Genomic DNA, 21,718 nt, shown 5'->3' on the forward strand with positions numbered 1-21,718 from the left:
AAGGCACAAGAACTGTGAGAGAGAGCTCTGTGTGCCCTAGAAGCAGAGATCTACTTTAAAAGTCAGGAAAACAATAGTCATCATCATCATGAATAAAAAAAACAAAGCAGGAAAGAAAAGATTATAGAAACTTTGTAAGAGTGCAAGACCAAAGCACTAATACCAAAGAGGTCAGCATTGAGACTATTCTCCCATCTGAAACTTCAGAAGGAAATATGAACTCATCTGAAACACAAAGAACATTCTTGGAAGAGCTGAAGAAAGATTTTAAAAGCAAAATTAGAGAAATAGATTAAAAATTGGCCAATGATCTTAAAAATATGAAACAAGAAATCAAAGAATAATTTAAAAGGAAAATTGGACAAATAGAAAAGGAAGCTGAAAACCTAACTGGAAAAACTGGAAAAATGGAAAAGGAAGTGCAAAAACTAACTGGAGAAAATAACTCCTTAAAAGGAGCAATGGAACAGAAGAAAAAAAGGAAATCATTTGATGAAAGTTAGAATTGGGTAGGTAGAAGGTGATGACTCTGTGAGATATCAAGAAGCAGACAAACAGAATCTAAAGAATGAAAAGATGGAAGAAAGTAAAATATGTAATTGGAAAAACAACTGACCTGGAAAACAGATCCACTTTTCACCTCCTGAAAGGGATTCCAACCTAAAAAAGCCCAAGGAATATTGTTGCCATATTCCAGAACTATCAAGTGAAGGAGAACATATTACAGCCAGCCAGAAAGAAGCAATTCAAATATTGAGAAGCTAAGTCAAGATCACACAAGATCATCCAACTTCTACACTAAAAGAGCAAAGGAATTGGAATGTGATATTCTCTAAGGGAAAGGAGCTGGAACTCCAACAACGGATCAATTACTCAGCAAAGTTGAACACAAAATTTCAGGCAAGGAGGTGGACATTCAGTGAAATGAGGAATTTCCAAATCTTTCTGATTAAATGGCCATAGCTCAACAGAATATTTGATCTTCAAACACAAGTCTCAAGAGCAATATAAAAAGGTAAACAGTGGAAAAATATTTGTTGTTATACAATATGGGCACACTGTTTACATCCGTATAAGGGAAGATAATACTTGTTAATCTTGAGAATTGTATATTTATCATGATACATAAAAGGGATTTACATTGATAAAGGAAGCAGCTATAAAGTAAATGATGTGATGATAAAAATGTGTTTAATGGTACCAATGGATTGTAACAGGATATTTGAAAAGAAGGAAGCAGAATATGCAAATTATATCACAGAAAGAGGCACAAAATATATTAGAATAGATGGAAAGAGAGGAGGGAGATGAGCACTGTTTGATATTTATTCTCATCAGATTTGTTTCAAGGAGGGAACAAAAATCTCAGTTAACTATAGAAATCTAACTAGTTCTAAAGTTGTTAGGAGGGGAAGGGGAAAAGAAAAGAGAGGAGAGGCCAAAATGGAGGGAAGAAGTAATGAGGGTAAAGGGAGTAAAAGGGAGAGGGGCTGAAAGAAGGAAAGGAAGATTAAGGGAGGTGATGGTCAAAAATTAAAACTCTGTTATAGAGGGGAAGGGAGAATGGAGAACTAAAAGCACAAAAGAGGGAAAGAGAATGGAGGGAAAGTTAGAGATAGTAATGATAACTGTGAATGGAAATGGGATGAGCTCTCACATAAAACAGAGTTGAATAGCAGAATGAATTAAAAACCATAATCCAACAATATGTTGTTTACAAGAAACACATTTGAAAGGAGGAGATACACACAGGGTAAAGGTTAAATGTTGGAGCAGAGTATATTATGCTTCAGCTGCTTTTAAAAAAAGCAACTGTAGATAAAGCTAAAGGAGAAATAGATTTAATCAAAAAATAATGAAAGAAACTATATCATGCTAAAAGGCATCATAGACAAAGAAGTAATATCATTACTAAACATATATGCTACAAGTGATGTAGCATTCAAATTCTTAGAGGAGGAGTTAAGGGAGCTAAAGGAAGAAATAGATAGCAAAACTGTACTAGCGAGGGACTTCAACCTCCCCTCTCTGAACTTGATAAATCTAACCTCAAAAATAAACAAGAAAGAAGTTAAGGAGGTGAATAAAACTCTGGATGAGGTAGCTATGATAGATCTCTGGAGAAAATTGAATGGCAATAGAAAGGAATATACCTTTTTCTCACCATACGTGGCACATATGCAAAAAATTGACCATGTACTCAGGCATAAAATCCTCATAATTCAGTGCAGAAAAACAGAGATAATTTAATGTATCCTTCACAGATCATAATGAAATATAAATTATGCATTAAAAAAGGCCATGGAAAGATATACCAAAATTTAAATGGAATACTAAATAATCTAATCCTAAAGAAGGAGTAGGTTAAACAACAAATCATAGAAACAATCAATAACTTAATTCAAGAGAGTGACAATAATGAGACAACCTACTAAATCTTATGAGATACTGGAAAAACAGTTCTCAGGGGAAGTTTTATATCTTTGAATATTACATGAATAAAATAGAGAAAGAGGAGAAATTAAGAAATTAAGAAATCAATTGAACTAATAAGCATAACTAATTGGTTTTAGGAAAAAGCCAATAAAATTGATAAACTTTTGGTCAACATGATTTAAAGAAAGGAGGAAAATCATGTTACAAATATCAAAAATGAAAAGAGTGACCTCACCTCCAACGAGGAGGAAATTGTAACAATAATTAGAAATTACTTTGCCCAGCTTTATGCTCACAGATTCGACAATCTAAACGAGAAGGATGATTATTTCAAAAAATATAAATTGCCCAGATTCACTGAAGAGGAAATTGAATACTTAAACAACCTCATCTCAGGAAAAGAAATTGAACAAGCCACCAATGAACTCCCTAGGAAAAAATCTCCAGGGATGGATGGATTCACAAGTGAATATCTATCAAATATTTAAAGAACAGCTGATTCAAATACTATATAGAATATTTGGAAAAATTCTTTTGATTATTGTTCTGATACCTAAACCAGGAAGAGCCCGAAGAGAGAAAGAAAATTATAGACCAATATGTCTAATGAATATAGATGCAAAAATTTTAGATAAGATTTGACCAAAAAGAATGCAGCAACTTATCATGAGAAAAATACATTATGATCAAGTACAATTTACACCAGCAATGCGGGGATGGTTCAATATTAGGAAAACTATTAAAATTATTGATTATATCAACAACAAAACTAACAGAAACCACACAATTATCTCAACAGACCCAGAAAAAGCTTTTGGCAAAATACAACACCTATTCCTATTGAAAATACTGGAGAATATAGGAATAAATGGAACTTTCTATAAAATAATAAGCACTATCTACCTAAAACCTTCAGCAAGCATTATATGCAATGGGATAAACTATATGCATTTCCAATAAGATTTGTGGTGAAGCATTCATTTCTACTACTTTGAATTCCAACTTCTCTCCCTTCCTCCCTCCCCACCCATCCCCACTGAGGAGGCATGCAATTCAATATAGTCTATATATGTGAAGTTTTGCAAAAGACTTCCATAATAGTCATGTTGTATGAGACTAACTGTATCTCCCTCCATCCTATCCTGCCCCCATTCATTCTATTCTCTCATTTGACCTTGTCTCTCCCCAAAAGTGTTTACTTCTAATTACTCACTTCCCCCATTCGCCCTCTCTTCTATCATTCCACTCACCCCACATGTCCACTTCTCCCCTCTTTTCCTGTAGTGTAAGATAGGTTTTCATACCAAGTTGAGTGACCTTGTTGTTCCCTCCTTTAGCCAAATGTGAAGAGAGTATATATATGTATATATATATACGTATATATATATATACGTATATATGTATATGTATATATGATATGTATATGTATGTATATATGTATATATATGATATGTATGTGTATGTATATGTATGCATATATGTATATATGTATATATATGATATGTGTGTGTATAATACCTCCAACTACCCAAATACTGAGAAAAGTCTAAAGAGTTGCAAATATTATCTTTCTATGTACAAATGTAAACAGTTCAAATTTAGAAAGTCCTTTATGATTTCTCTTTCTGTTTACCTTTTAGTGCTTCTCTTGATTCTTGTGTTTGAAAGTCAAATTTTCCATTCAATTCTAGCATTCTTATGAAAAATGCTTGGAAGTCCTGTGTATTCCCACTACACAACCACCTTCAACTCAACCACACCCCAGGACTGTGCTCAAGGCTGAGGTACAGATGAGCTCCTCAATTCCCCCAGGGGCTTTAGGTTGAGGGCTCTACAAATGGATCCTGCATTTGCTGCCACCACCCCTGCTGTTGTTGCTACCACTGCTGCTTCTGCTACTGCTGCTCCCTCCATTGCCACCATTTGGGACAAGGGCTAGGGAAGGACCTTGCTCCCTTCTTGCCCAGTTGAAAAAGCCCTCTAACTGACGTTTCAAACTTTCTTTGGCATTTTTGGGTTGAGGGATCTGAGAACCACTGTTGCTGCTGGGGATTCCTCCCCTGAGGCCTATTTCATTCTTGTTCTTCCCAGTGCTGCACAGATAAGACTGGGCTGTGCTCTGCTCCATTCCCCATGCAATAGACCTTTCCATCAACCTTCCAGGTTACACTGGGCTGGAAATCTCTCTCACTCTGTCGTTCTGTGGCTTCTGCTGCTCTAGAATTTGTTGAGAGTCATTTTTACAGGTATTTTATCGGTTATCCAAATGAGATTTTTTAAGAAGGATTTTCATATCTCAAAGTGTTATAGAACTACAGGCTATTATTATGATTATAGATACTTTCTGATGAACAACATCAGTTCTACAACACATATATTAAATTTAAGAATCTATGGATACTTAAAATCTCTGGATAAGAGATTTCAAAGAATGAATGCAAGTTTTTGTATTGGGATTCCAGAATTTCTACGTCTGTACCTTTAATTCATGTGGTAAATAGAGAGAAATACAGGGAGCCTGAAATTTTCTTTTTAATACAGTCCTGAAGGGGTGGAGCTAAGATGGTGGAGGGAGAGCACAGAGTCACCTTAGTTCTGTTGAAGAGACAGATGGAAGAGCTGATTCAGATATGAATTAAATCTCTTACACCGTCTCTATAGCCACTGGGATCTTCATTGATGCAAAAGCAGCAGGTCTGAGATTTATCAAGAAACTAAACAAAAGCATTGATGTAGGAAAAGGATCAGACTTTTTACACAGTCTGTAAGATGATGGAATTTTTAGGGTTTCCAGTGTGGTTTGGAGATTTAGGGACAGGATAAGGACGATGGATGACAGGATGGGGAACACAGGATAAGGGGAACAAAATCAATTCTTTTGGTACAAGTCTCATGGGAAAAAAGCAAGTTAAAGGATGGGCTAAAAAATGAGCCTCAAACCCCCTCACAGAGCCTGGGAAATTGACCCTTACTAACCCTTATAGGGCACCATTTGTATCCACATCAGCTCTGCTACAAACTCCTTCAGATAACCTCTAAAAAGACAATCTGAACAAATTTTAGACTGGTAAAATCCACTAATAGACAGAGTGTGGCAGATTTCCATCACAGCACAGCCCAGAAGGTCAATGGGAAAGATCATTACAAAGGGCTGTGAAGCACGGAGCACACAGGCTACACCACCACATATCATTGTGGAACAGAGCAGGAACCACTGTGGTCAATTGAAGGAAAAGCAGCAGCAAAGATTCTCAAACATATCAGTCTAAGATAGGAGTCCAGTAGAACTGAGTGAGAGAGAAGTGCAAAGCCCCGGGTAACAGCAGCAGCCACTCCTGAGACTATTAGCCTGCATATTAAAAGTCTGAAAAGTCACCTACTTGAGCTCCAGGGAGCCAAGATGTTTATGTAAACAGTAAATGCGTTGGCCCTTTCCTTGTTGACCTTGAAAAACACAGAAAATACTGCCCCAGGAACATTCTGGAACAGTGGGATCAGCTGAAGGGGTAAGCAATTTCTCAGTTCAGCAGGCTAAAGAGATGGTCAAGAAGAGTCCCTCTTCCTGTGACTGAAGGGGACCAGTGCAGGATGGGAGGTGACACAGACACCTCAGTTGGGTAGACCAGTGAATCAGGAGGAGATCCTGAGCCCCAGGAAGATGGAGCTCTTAAATACCAACACCAGGATCCCAGTGGTGCTTTAACACAGCCAGGGGAATTGGGCAAACATCAATGCAGATGGGGGCTCACCAGTCACTGAGTCTGCCTGTGCTCTAGGACAGGAGAGGAGGAGACCTCCTGCAGACAGATCATCCTTCCCCCACACCTCACTGCTGAAGCTTCAGTGTAACCCTGGGGAAACTCAGAAAGACTTCACTTGGTTGTAATGGTAAATAAAAATGGGGAGATCTTTCTCATTCATTAATAGGACCATGTGACCTGTCTGTGGCACATGAATCTGAGTCACATGGAGCATGTGGTAGGAGGAATTTGGTGAATGGATGGAGCAGGAAGAGAGAGAGCAAGACCAGAACTGAGAGGAAGTTTGTCTTGAGAGCAGTCCGTGCTACAAAGGATGCAGGCTGCTGGCTAATGTGAGTGAAATACCTCGGTTGTGATTTTACTTAAAAGAAGCGGCTTGTGATTTGTTTAATGGAGCTGGTTTGTGGGAAGCATAGCAGGGGGAAGACTTGGGAATGGTGTTCTCTGCATTTTTATTGTGCATAGATTTTCATTACCTTGATGGATTCAGCTTTCTGGAGTCTGAATAAATGACTTGGTTCTGTCTTCCATGTGGAGAGTCTGTGGTATTTTATAATTGACAATTGGGAAGATATATTCATGGCCACTGTAGGTGCTATGAATATCACATAGGCACTACACAGTTCTCTGACTTGGCACACACTACCCAGCTCAGGATGAAGTAAGCTGCAGAATTCTAGCTTCTAGCTGAAAGAACCAGAGGCCACAATACACAAAGCTGTGAGTTTTCAGCAAAGAAAAGTGGGACAGAGCCCCTTGTGCCCCAGAAGCAGAAATCAACTTTAAAAGCTAGGAAAAAGGCAACCACCATGAGCAAGAAACAAAACACAGAAGCAAAGACCATAGAATTTAACTATATGGACAAAGACCAAAACAAGAATTTAGAAATGGACAGCTTTGAGACTACACTCACATCTGAAAACTCAAAAGAGAATATGAACTGGTCTCAGGCCCAAAGAGCATTCTTGGAAGAGCTCAAGAAGGATTTTAAAAGGCAAATTAGAGAGGTAGAAGAAAAATTGGCCAATGATTTTAAAAATACAAAATGCAAAAAGAATTCATGGAAGAGAACAGGTCCTTAAAAAAGAACAATTGGAAAAAGTGTAAAAGGAGGTTCAAAAGTTAATTGAGGAAAATAACAAATTAAAATTAGAATTGGACAATTAGAAGCCAAGGACTCTATGAGACATCAAGAATCAGTCAAACAGAATCAAAAGAATGAAAAATTAGAAGAAAATATGTTTCTTTACCAAAACAACTAATCTAGAAAATAGTTCCAGGAGTGAAAAACTAAGAATTATTTGTCTACAAGAAAGCCATGATGAAAAAAAAAATAGCCTGAACAATATCTTCCAAGAAATCATCAAGGAAAACTGCCCCGAGGTTCTAGATTCAGAGGGCAAAATAGTCATTGAAGAATTCACTGATCACCTCCTGAAAGAGATTCCAAATTGAAAACACCAAAAACAAGAATATTGATGCCAAATTCCAGAACTATCAAGTGGAGAAAATACTGCATGCAGCTAGAAAGAAACAGTTTAAATATCAAATAACTATAGTCAGTGTCACACAGGACATTGCAGCTTTTACATTACAAGATGAGAGGGATTGGAGTATGATATTCTGTAAGGCAAAGGATCTTGGAGTATAAGCAGGGATACATTACCCAGCAAAATTGAACATAATTTTCAAAAAAGGAGGTAGATGTTCAATGTAATAAGGGATTTCTAGACCTTCTTGATGAAAATACCAACGTTCAGTAGAAAACCTGATTTTCAAATACAAGACTCAAGAGAAGAATAACAAGTTAAGTGGGAGAAGTGGTCCAAGAAGGAGGAGTAGAAAGGACTTGCTGTAGCTTTCTTTCCATAGTCCATAAAATACCTGTAAAATGATTATAAAAAAATTCTAGAGCAGTAGAAACCAAAAAAAAAAAAAAGAAAAGAGTGAAAGAGATTTCCACACCAAGGCATCTTGGAAGGACAACAGAAAAGATGTATTGCACCAGGCTAAGAGTAGAGCACAGCCTAACCTTGGCCTCCTGGAAAGGTAGGGACAGAACTGGAACAAACTTCTGCAGGCAGAATCACAGGCAGCAGCTGTAGTTCCCAGACATCTCAACACACAAATGTCAAATATAGCTTCAAAGATCAATGAGAAAGCTCTCTCACTTGGGTGAGAAGGGAACAGGGTCCTGCACTAGTCTGGATCACAGGCACTGGCAATCACTGTAGAAGCTGCAGGAGCAACGTCCATTTTTTGAGCCCTCAGCCTAAAGACCCTGGGGGAATTGAGCTACTGCTCTGGATCTCAGCACTGAGTGGTAGCCCTGGCATGAGGAGCAGCACTGACTGGTGGCGGTGGTGGGGGCTCCAGACAGAGAATCTTACTCGCAGATCCTGGGCAAAAGAATATTTGTGATTGCTCCCATATCAGAGGGCAGGACAGGAGAGGAATAATCTCCTCTCCCTTGATTGTGCCAACTTGGAGTAACTGAGAACTTATAGGTCCCCAGAGTACTCCCTCCACTTGCCAAAGGACTCAAAAGTCAATAACTGGCTGGGGAAATGCCCCAAAATGGAAAAAAAAATAAGACTAAAGAAGGTTAATTTCTGATGAACAGGTGTTTTCTTCCATCCTTTCAGATGAGAAAGAACAAAGCATACCATCAGAAGAAGAAATAAAAGTCAAGACATCTACATCCAAAACCTTCAAATATTATGCAATGTTCTCAGGCTATGGAAGAGCTCAAAAACTATTTTGAAAATCAGGAAAGGTGGAGGAAAAGTTGGGAAGACAAATGAGAGCAACACAAGAAAATCATGAAAAATGAGTCAATAGCCTGCTAAAGGAGATACCAAAAACTGCTGAAGAAAATAAAACCAGTGGAATACGTCAGGTACCCAAGACATAGTAGTCAATGAATATAGCAACCTACAGTTTGATAAATCCATGGATCACAGATTCTGGGATAAGAAATCACTGTTAGACAAAAATTGGTGGGAAAACTGGATAACAGTATGGGAGAAATGAGGCATAGACCAATGTGTGACAATGTACACAAGAATAAATTCCTAATGGGTACATGACCTATGTATAAAGATTAATATTATAAACAAATTAGTGGATCAAGGAATAGATTTATGGAGAAGGGGAGAATTTTTGACTAAACAAGAGATAGAAAGCATTATGAAATATAAAATGGATAATTTTGATTACATTAAACTGAAAAGTTTTTGCACAACCAAACCCAATGCTACCAAGATTAGGAAGGAAGCAGAAAACCTGGGAAGAATTTTTGCAACTAGTGTCTGTGATAAAGACCTCATTTCTAAAACATGTAGAAAACTGAGTCAAAAGTACAAGAATACAAGTCATTTCCCAAATGATAAATGGTCAGAGGATATAGACAGGTAGTTTTCAGAAATCAAAACTATCCATAGTCACATGAAAAAAAAATGCTCTAAATCACTGTGAATTAGAGAAGTGCAAATCAAAACAACACTGAGATATCACATCACACCTATCAGATTGGTTAACATGACAAAATAGGATAATGATAAATGTTGGAACAGATATGGGAGAGTTGGAACACTAATTCATTGTTGCTGGAGCTATGAGCTGATCCAGGCACTCTGGAGAGAAATTTGAAACTATGCCCAAAGGGCTACAAAAATGTCCATACCCTTTGAGCCAAAAATACTCCTTCTAGGATTGTATGCCCAAGAGATCACAAAAATGGGAAAGGATCCCATAGGTACAAAAAATATGTATATCAACACTATTTGTTGTGGTCAAGAACTGAAAATCAAGGGCATGCCCATCAACTGGGGAATAGTTAAATAACTTGTGGTGTATGAATGTAATGGAATACTATTGTGTTGTAAGAAATGCTGAAAAGTAAGACTTCAGAGAGGACTGAAATTAAATTCATTTTATTTCTTCTATACAACATCACTAAGGTGAAAATGTATTTAATAGAAACGCATGTGTACAACTTATATAAAATTGTGTGCTGTCTCACAGAGGGAGGGGGTAGTGAAAGGGAATGGAGGGGGAGAGAAGGGGAAAATCTAAATAATATGGAAATGATAGCAGAACATTGAAAATATATAGAATAATGATACAAAAGAAAATGGTAATTTAAAAATTAGAATGTGGCAGATGGAAGCTAACAACTTTATAAGAAACCAAGAAATTACAAAACAAAACAAAGAGAATGAAAAAACAGAAGACATTGTGAAATAACTCATGGGAAAAACAACTGACCTGGAAAACAGATCCAGGAGTGATAGTTTAAAAATTATGGACTGCGTCAAAGCCATGATCAAAAAAAAAAAAAAAAAAAAAAAAAAAAAAAAAAGATCCTAGGCATCATCTTTCATGAAATTACCAAGGAAAACTGCCCTGATATTCTAGAATCAAAGGGTAAAAGAAGTATTGAAAGAATCCATTGATCACCTCCTGAAAGAGATCCAAATAGTAAAACCCCTAGGAATAGTGTAGCCAAATTCCAGAGTTCCCAGCTTAACAAGAAACTATTGCAAGCAGCCAGAAAGAAACAATTCGAGTATTGTGGAAATACAATCAGGATAACACAAGATCTAGCAGCTTCTACATGAAGCGTTTGAAAGGCTTGGAATATGATATTCCAGAAAGCAAAGGAAGTAGGATTAAAACCAAGAATCACCTAACCAGCAAAACTGAGAATAATACTTTGGATGGAAAATGGTATTTAATGAAATAGAGTACTTTCAAGCATTCTTGATGAAAGGCCAGAGCTGAATAGAAAATTTGACTTTCAAATGCAAGAATGAAGAGAGGCATGAAAAGGTAAACAGGAAAGAGAAACTATAAGGGACTTTCTAACTTTGAACTGTTCACATTTCTATATGGAAAGATAATATTTTTTTAAATTATTTATCACAGTTTATTTTGTATTTTTAGAACTTTTCATTGCCCAGACATCGAAAGATAATATTTTTAACTCTTGAAAATTTTCTCAGTATTTCAGTAGTTGGAGTGATTATATACATAAATATATAGACAGAGGGCACAGGGTAAGTTGAGTAGGAAGGGATGATATATAAAAAAATAAAATTAAGGGATAAGAGAGGAAAATATTGGGAAGAGAAAAGGAGAAGTGGAATGGAGCAAATTATCTCTCATAAAAGAGACAAGATAAAGCTGAGGGAAGAGAAGAGGGGTGAGAGAAAAAAATGAAACTTACTCTCATCACACTTGCATTAAGGAGGGAATAACAAGCACACTCACTTTGGTATGAAAATCTATCTTACAATAAAGGAAAGTAGGGGAGAAAAGGATAAGTGGGGTTTGAGGGGATGATAGAAAGGAGGGCAAATGGCAAGAAGGGTAATTAGAAGTAAGCACATTTGAGCAGGGATAAGGTGAAAAGAGGATAGAATAAATGTGGAGCAGGATAGGATGGAGGAATATATAGTCTTTCAAAACATGACTTTTATGGAAATATTTTGCATAACTACACATGTACAACCAACATTGTATTGCTTGCCTTCTCAGTGGGATGGGTGAAGAGGGAGGAAGGGGAGAATTTGGAACTCAGATTTTAAAAATGAATGTTAACAATTGTTTTTACATGCAGCTGGGAAATAAGACATACAGTCAATGGGGTATAGAAATCTATGTTGCCTTACAAGAAAATAGAGTAGATGGGGATAAATAGAGGGAGGAATGTGATAGAACATAGTGCAGATTGGGATGGAGGGATAATCTGAATGCACGTTGTTTTGGGGTGAGCAGAGGGAGGAGATGGTGAAAGAATTAGGAACTCAAAATCTTGCGAAAATAAATCTTGAAAACCAAAAATAAATAAATACATTTAAATTTTAAAAAAGTCATTAACAATTTAGATTCCTAATCAAGAATACAGATTGGGTAAAGGCTATTCAGTTGTAAAAAAAAATGTTTTTTATAGGATATCTTCTTTTAAAATATTATTTGAATACAACTTAAATTAGTTTTGACTGTGGATTTCATTAGTATATATATATGTACATATATATATATGTACATATATATATACTAATTATACATATACCCACACTCATATATATGTGTGTGTATAGTATTGTATAAATATTTCTCAAACAGTGAAGAGACTCTAGAGCAGGAACTCACATGTTGATTTTTAATTTTCACAAGGAATATTAGTAATTCAAATTATTAAACATCTTTTATACTTTCATTCTTAAAGATGCATTATCCTTAGTATCTGTTGTAATTATAGTTCTTTGGTTTAAAAAAAAAAAAAACAGTGGCGTTTTTGTATCTTTCATTTTCCCAAGTGTAACTGAGAGACAAGCATAGATAGACAAATCAACAGATAGATTGATCAATGGATAGTAGATAAATATCTGTCGGTATGTATGTGTGTATTCCCTTATAAATGTGTGTGTATCCCCTTAAGGAATGCTTAATATTATGATTCAACTTTAAATTTTATTACTTTTTCAAGATAATAACTCCTATAGAAACATATTTATATTGAGTCTTTTTGTCTTAGGTAGCTCTAACATAAGGTTATATACAGGTGTACATATATGAATTTAATTCAATAGTTTATTAAACGCTTATGATCTGTAAGGCAATAGACTTGCTTCTGGGACAAAACTATGTCTTCAGGAAGTCACACTGCTTAAAAGTTTGCAAAAGTACTTTGCATAGATATACAATTCAGTACTTCCATGTGCCCATGGTCTCATCAGTGTGGGCTTTTTCTCCAAGACTATTATTTAAAACAAATGCACACCTTATTTCCTAGAATCTTTCTTCACATACTCTCATAAATCCTCCAATAGGACTCCATTCAATATGGTATAGGTCAATAATAGGCTTATTAGCATTCTGTGAATAATAGAATGGCACATGGACTATCTATCTATTATAATCTACTCTCAGTCTATTACCAGGCAATGTCTTTTACCATTCACACATGAACAAATGTAACAGGTTAACAAACCTGTTGCATGACTTCTTACATGTAACTCAATATTAGCAATATGCTACAGCTTGCTTATAACTACTATGTCTTTCTATTGTCCTATTTTTATTCTTTGGAAATTTTAATATTATATTTTTGTAATCATTTAAGGTTAATATTGGTATTCAAACAGAAAAGATATTTCCTAAATGGAGAAAGGTCTTCCAGAAGCTCTTTTTTTGTGTTTGCAGGTGACATTTTACCCATTTTTTCAATGTCAAGAAAATAACAGAATTTCTTAAATTAGATATATAGGAACCCAAAAGATTTCTGCCCAAAAGTGAAGAGATGAAGAACTAAGTAGATAATGAATCTGTTTTCAAAACTGTGCTATAAATATAGTTGGATGTAGAACCTGTTGTGATCATCTATATGCATAGTTATCCTGCATAGCCATGTTAGATGGAAAATGGGTTGGGATTGGAATTTAAGAAGAGAAATAGAAGAGTCTGGATTGCAATTTGCACAGTCCTTTGAACAATCCCACCTAGTTTCATTAAAGTAACACCAATATTTTGAACTCACAGATACATTTTTTTTCAATAATTCAATGAATCATAATTTCATCAGCATGGTTATTCTTACATATTGTATATTATATGCATGTTTACCGATATATTGCGAACTCCTATTCAGCTCACTCTTATCCTGTTCAAATAGATGATCTCTAAATGTTATCATGGATGGAAAAAAAAAAAAAGGACTGCTTTGAAACCAGTCTACCCATGAAATTCAGTACTAGCAGTCAGACAACAGAAATAGCATATCATCATATCGTCCACAAAGAGTGACAACCTAATTTCTTCTTTGCCTATTCTGATTCCTTAAATTTCTTTTTCTTCTGTTATTGCTACAGCTAACATTTCAGTCTATGTTGAATAATATTGGTGATAATGGACATCCTTGTTTCACGCATGATCTTACTGGAAATGCATCTAACTTTTTTCCATTGCATATACAGCTTGCTGAAGGTTTTAGGTAGATACTACTTATTATTTTATGGAAAGTTCCATTTATTCCTATGCTTTCCAGTGTTTTTAATATGAATGTGTGTTGTATTTTGGCAAAATCTTATTCTGCATCTATTGAGATAATCATGTGGTTTCTGTTAGGTTTGTTGGTGATATGATCAATAAAGCTAATAGTATTCCTCATATTGAACTAACCCTGTATTCTTGGTATGAATCCTACCTGATCATAATGTATTTTTCTTGTGATAAGTTGCTATATTATTTTTGCTAAAATTTTATTTAAAATTTTTTCATCTATATTCATTAGACAAATTGATCTCTAATTTTCTTTCTCTGTTTTGGCTCTTCCTGATTCAGGTATCAAAATCATATTTCTATCATAAAAAGAATTTGAGAAGACTCCATCTGCCCTAATTTTCCCAAATAGTGTATGTAGTATTGGAAATAACTGTTCTTTAAGTGTTTGATAGAACTGACTTCTAAATACATCTTGCCCTGGAGATTTTTTGTTAAGGAGTTTATTGGTTTATTCAGATTCTTTTTCTGAGGTGGGGTCATTTAAGTATTCAAATTCCTCTTCTGTTAATCTGGACAATTTATATATATTTTTTTACAATAATCATGCATTTCATTTAGATTGTTGAATTTAGGGGCATAAAGTTGGGCAAAGTAATTTCTAATTATTATTTCAATTTCCTCCTCATTGGAGGTGAGTTATCTCCTTTGATTTTTGATATTGGTAATGTGGTTTTCTTCTTTCCTTGCTGAAATCAAATTGACCAAAAGTTTATCAATTTTATTAGTTTTATTAGAAGACCAACTCTTAGTTTTACTTATCAGTTCGATAGTTGTCTTAATTTCTATTTGTTTGATCTACTTTGGTTTTCAGTATTTCTAATTTGTTATTTACTTGGGGATTTTCAATTTGCTTTTAAAGACCTTTTTTTAGTTCATGCCCAGTTTATGACCTCATCTTTCTCTATTTTATTCATGTAGGCTTTCAAAGGCATAAAGCTACCCCTAATAACTGCTTTTGCAGTATCCCATAAGATTTGGTAGGTGGTCTGATTGATGTCATTCCCTAGAACGAAGTTTTTGATTGTTTCTATGATTTATTGTTTAACCCACTCCTTCTTTAGGATTAGTTTGTGTAGTTTCCATTAATTTTTGGTCTACCTTTCAATCGTCTTTTATTACATGTAACTTTTATTGCATTATGATCTGAGAAGTATGCATTGACTATCTCTGCCTTTCTGCACTGGATTATGAGGTTTTTATGCCCTAGTATATCATCAGTTTTTGTATATGTGCCATGTACTGCTGAGAAAAAGGTGTATTCCTTTTTCTTGCCATTCAGTTTTCTCCAGAGATATATCATATATACCTCATTCAGAGTTTTATTCACCTCCTTAACCTTTTTCTTGTTTATTTTAAGGTTAGATTTATCAAGTTCAGAGACGGGGATGTTAAAGTTCCCCACCAATACAGTTTTGCTGTCTACTTATTCCTGTAACTCCTTTAGCTTCTCCTCTAAGAATCTGTATACTATACCACTTGGAGCATATATGTTTAGTATGTTTATGGTGCTTTTCAGCAGGATATAGTTTCCTTCCTTATCTCTTCTGATTAGATGTATTTCTACTTCTGCTTTGTCTAAGATGAGGATTGCTACCTCTGCTTTTCTTACATCAGCTGAAGCACAATATAATCTGCTCCAACCTTTTACCTTCACCTGTGTGTATCCTCCTGTTTCAAATGTGTTTCTTGTAAACAGCATATTGTTGGATTATGGCTTTTAATCCATTCTGCTATGCATGTCCATTTCATGGGAGAGTTCATCCCATTCACATTCACAGTTATGATTACTATCTTTGTCTTTTCCTCCATCCTCTTTCCCATCGTTTTTCCTTTTAGTTTTCCCTTCTCCCTTCCTCTCCATAATTGTTTTATTTTTTGACCACCACCTCCCATAGTCTTTCCTTCTTTCTTTCAGTTCCCTTCCCTTTTAACCTTAGTATTTCTTCCCTCTCTTTTAGCCTCTCCTTCCCTTTGTTTCTCTCTTCCTCTGCTACTGCCTATAGAGCTAGTTAGATTTGTATACTTAATTAAGTTTGCTCTTCATTCCTTTAACCAATTTAGATGAGAGTACCTTGCAAACAATGGTCATCTCCCTTCTCTCTTTTTCTCTACTATAATATAATTTTGTACTATTTCCTGTGATGCAATTTATCATTTTCTGCTTCCTCCTTTTCACATCTCCTGTTACAATCCCTTTTGCCCCTTAAATCACACTTGTATCATCACATCATTTACTTTATATCCACTTCCTCTCTCTCTCTCTCTCTCTCTCTCTCTCTCTCTCTCTCTCTCTCTCTCTCTCTCTCTCTCTGTATATATATATATATATATATATATATATATATATATATATACACACACATATATATATATGTATATATATACACACACATATATATATGTATATATATATACACACACATATATATATATGTATATATATACACACACACATATATATATATATATATATATGTATATATATCCCTTTTATATAAAATTCTCAAGATTAACAAGTATCATCTTCCCTTATAGGGAGGTAAGCATTTTTCCCATACTGAGTAACAAGATTTTTGTTTTTCCCTGTTTACCTTTTTATGCTTCTCTTGAGACCTGAGTTTAGGGATCAAATTTCTATTGAGTTCTGGCCTTTTTATCAGGAAGATCTGGAAATCCCTTATTTTATTGAATGCATATCTCCTTGCCTGAAATGTTGTGCTGAACGTTGCTGGGTAATTGATCCTTGTTTGTAGTCCCTGCTCCTTTGCCTTAGGGAATATCATATGCCAATTCCTTCAGTCTTTTAATGTAGAAGTTGCAAGGTTCTGTGTGATCCTGACTATAGTTCCTCAAATCAATCTTTGAATGATTTCTTCCTGGTTGACTATAGTATTTTCTCCTTCACTTGATAGTTCTGGAATTTGGTAACAACATTGCTTGGTGTTTTTAGCTTTTAGTTTAGGGTCTCTTTCAAGATTTGAATGGTGGATTCCTTCAATGATTATTTTGCCCTCTGTACCTAGCACGTCTGGGCAGTTTTCCTTGATGATTTCTTGGAAGATATTGTTCAGGTTCTTTTTTCATCATGACTTTCTGGTAGGCCAAAAATTCTTACGTTTTCTCTCCTGGATCTATTTTCCAGGTCACTTGTTTTTCCAATTATATATTTTACATTTTCTTCTATGTTTTCATTCTTTAGATTTTGTTTGACTGATTCTTCATGTCTCATAGAGACATTAGCTTCTACTTGCCCAATTCTAATTTTTATCAAATTGTTTTCTTCAGTTAAATTTTGCATCTCCTTTTCCGTCTGTCCAATTGTTCTTTTTATGGAGTTATTTTCTCCAATTAGTTTTTGTACTTCCTTTTTCATTTTTCCAATTTTCCCAGCTTGATTTTGTGCTTCCTTTTCCATTTGTTCAATTTTCCTTTTTAAAGAGCTGTTCTCTTCAGTGAATTTTTTTCATACTGTTAAAATCATTGACCAGTTTTTCTTGAATTTCCTTCTTCAGCTCCTCCAAAAGTGCTCTTTGTGCATGCGACCAGTTCACATTCCCTTCTGAAATTTCAGATGGGAGCATAGTCTCAATACTGGCCTCCTTGGTATGTATGTTTTTGTTCTTGTCCCCATAGAAATATTCTATGATCTTTTCTTTCCTGCTTTGCTTCTTACTCGTGATGATGATACATTGTGCATTTTAGCCTCTTGTTCTTTCAGCTAGAAGCTAAAGAACCTGGTGCTGAGTTGGCTGGTATGAGAAAGGCCAGGTGAATTTTTTTTGTTGTTTTGTTTTGTTTTGTTTTGTGTTTCCCTGGATTAGCCCTGGAGCTAGCTTTTTAAGTGTGGGGGCAGAGTGTTTTGGTCACAGATCTCCTCAGCTGAGTTAGAGCAAAGGCAAGCTCAGTGGTTGGTTATCCCAGCTGCTCTAGTGTCTTCTCGTTTACCTTGGAGTGCTGAGGCATGCCTGGGGCCCTGGTGTTGGTGGTTGTGAAGCTCCACTACCCTGTTACTCTGGATCTCCCCCCAGTTTGCTGAGGTGGGGCTGTCTGGGACAGGTCAGGTCCTCTGTCACAGTAAGAGGTATACACCTTAGCAATTTTCCTAGCCTCAAGTGCTATGAGACTCTTTGCCCCTTCTGCTGATCCTACTGGTCCAGGATTTTTCTGGGGAAATATTTTATGGTCCTTTCAAAGTGAACAAGGGCAGTGGGAGAGAGTATTTACCTATCATTCCACTATTTTGGTTCCCAGGAGGTCAGGTAGGTGACTTACAGAAATTTAATCTGAGGGCCGATTGTCTCAGGAGCAGTTGCTGCTGATACTTGGGACACTGTAGCCCTCACCTGCTTGGCTCTGCTTGACTCCCACCGCCCTTGGCTGCTATTCCTCTATGATGCTGCTGCCTCAGACCACCTCATGTTTTCCTGCTGGGCCCTGCCACAGCAGTGATGCACTGTGCTGTGCATTCTACATTCCCATGGAACAGATCCTTTTTGTCGACTTTCCAGTCTGTCCTGGTCTGTGAATCTGCCACAGTCTGTCTCCTATTGGATTCTGTCCCTTCAAAATTTGGTCAGCTTCTCTTTTTTGAGGTATCTGAAGGGGTTTCTCTAAGAGCTTAGGTGATTAGTTGCTCTCACTCTGCCATTTTGACTCCCAGTTGATTACTTCTTGTCTGAATTCCCTTACAGTATATTACATAGATTTGGTTATGTTGTGTTGTGTTATGTCAAATCACATATCATTTGTCATATACTACATCCTTGATGCTCTTATGCTATTTCTATTTCATCTTAACAATAATATTATATTATCTTTGCTAAATATGGTATAGCACACATAATTATATTGCAATATACATGGCATTGCTTATATAACACATTGCTTTATTGAGCTCTGTTATATTATATGATATTAGATTATATTAGATTAGATTGTGTTACATTAGGATACCTTCTGTTATATAATATTACATTGTATTATTTTGTGTTTTGTCATGTTGTATCATATCATATAATGTATAGCAATATTACATAAATAATATAATGTTATTTTAAGTTATGTTGCATTACACGGTATATTACATTCTAGAGCCCCAAAGCCAAGGATGAAAGGAGGATAAAAGAGATGGGCTGCAAAATTCTCATGAATGTGTATGTATGCACCTATATACATATACTTATAGATATATAAATGCATGCATTTATGCAAGCACAACTATGCTTTAGTGTCCTTTGTACCATGAGTATTTCTGATTATATGCTTATGTAATTCATAATGTATTCCTGTTTGTAGGAGTCTATATGTAATATTTAGCACTGTGACTGGCAATAGCTACTTAATAAATGGTTGGATTATGTATGACTTTTAAAAATTATTTACTTATATATATTTAGTTTTTGACAGTCATTTCCACAAGATTTTGAGTTCCAAATTTTCATTCCATATGTTCCCTCCCCCCAAACCAAGATACCATGCATGCTCTTTACCCCTTCCCCTAATTTGCCCCCCCCCCTTATATCATACCCCTCTCTTCCCTTATCCTCATCTCCTCTATTTTCTTATAGGGCAATATACGTTTCTATATCCCATTATATGTATATGTTATTTCCCAGTTGCATATTAAAACAATTCATAACATGCATTTTTAAAACACTGAGTTTCAACTTCTCTCCCTTTCTCCTTCCCCACCCATCCCACTGAGAAGGCAAGCAATTCATATCCATGTGGAATTATGCAAGAAATTTCCATAAAACTCATGTTGTGAAAGACTAAACACATTTTTCTCCATCCTATCTTGCTCCCTCATTTGTCCTATTCTCTCTCTTTTCACCCTATCCTTCCTCAAAAGTACTTTCTTCTAATTACCCCATCCTCCCAGTTGCCCTCCCTTTTATAATCCCCCTAAACTGCACTTATCTCCTTCTCTCCTACTTTCATTTTCATTTTTTCCCCTGAAGTATTACACTCACTTTTGCTGGTTAGGTGACTATTGATTTTGTAGAAGCTCCTAGATCTCATGTTATCCTGATTGTTTTTCCACAATACCTGAATTGTTTCCTTCTGACTACTTACAATATTTTCTCCTTAACCTGGGAGCTCTGGAATTTGACTACAGTATTCCTAGGAGTTTTACTTTTAGGATCTCTTTCAGGAAGTGAGAGGTGGATTCTTTCATTTATTTATATAATATTTTTTATTATAATAATTTTAAAATAAATTTATTTTCATTTTTATTTTACTCACTGGTTCTAGAATATCACAGCAGTTTTCCTTGATAATTTCTTGAAAGATGATGTCTTGAATCTTTTTTTGATCATGGCTTTCAAGTAGTCCCATAATTTTATATTCCAGGTCAATTGTTTTCCCAATGAGATATTTCACACTGTCTGCTATTATTTTGTTCCTTTGGTTTTGTTTTATAATTTCTTGATTTTTTTCATAAAGTCACTAGCTTATACCTGCTACTTTTTAATCTTTAAGAAATTATTGTCTTTGGTAGGTTTTTGAACCTCCTTTCCCATCTGTTGAATTTTGCTTTATAGGGCATCCTTCTCCACATTGGCTTTTTGGATCTATGTTGTGGTTTGAGTTAGTCTGTTTTTTAAAGTGTTATTTTCTTCAGCATTTTTGGGTTTTCTTTAGCAAGCAGTTGACTCATTTTTCATGATTTTCTTTCATCACTCTCATTTCTCTCTCCAATTTTCTACTTCTCTTACTTGGTTTTCAAAATTCTTTTTGAGTTCTTCCATGGCCTGAGACCAATTCATATTTTTCTTGGAGGTTTTGGATCGAGGAGCTTTGACTTTGTTCCTTCGGTTTGCATGTTTTGGTCTTCCTTGTCACCAAAGTAAGATTCTATAGTCTGATTCTTTTTCTTTTTTTCTTTTTTCTTTTTTTTTTTTTTTTTGCTCATTTTCCCTGCCATTTCTTGACTTTTGAGCTCTTTGTCAAGGTAGTTCTCTGCTTCCAGTTCAGGTAGGGGGTTTACTGTCAGCCACTTGATCTTCCCCCCCATAATCTGTGGGCCTAGAGCTCCAGAAACAACGGCTGCAGCTGTCCCTGCTGCTGGTGTGGCTGTCACAGGCTCCTCTGCACCCTCCCCTTCTGCAGTCCTGGTGTGAGCAGACCACTCTGCTCTCTCACACTGTTCTCATAGGTTTTTTTACACTCACCTTCTGAGTTTTGAGGTCTTGATGTCTGGAAATCTCCACAGGTACAAGCGATTCAGTTCCCCTGAGGCCTGATCAGTTCTCATTTGTGCTGGCATGGTCCACACTGGACTGTGCTCTGCTTCCAGGTCGTGTGATAGACACTTTCTGGGGACCTTCTGGGTTCTCTTGGGCTGTAACTTTGCTTCATTCCATCATTCTGTCAGTTTTGCAACTCCAAAATTTCTTTAGAGTCATTTTTACAGGTATTTGACTGGGCTTGTGTGGAGCACTCTTGTA

This window comes from Notamacropus eugenii, chromosome 5 (assembly GCF_028372415.1).
Source record: "Notamacropus eugenii isolate mMacEug1 chromosome 5, mMacEug1.pri_v2, whole genome shotgun sequence".
NCBI lineage: Eukaryota > Metazoa > Chordata > Mammalia > Diprotodontia > Macropodidae > Notamacropus > Notamacropus eugenii.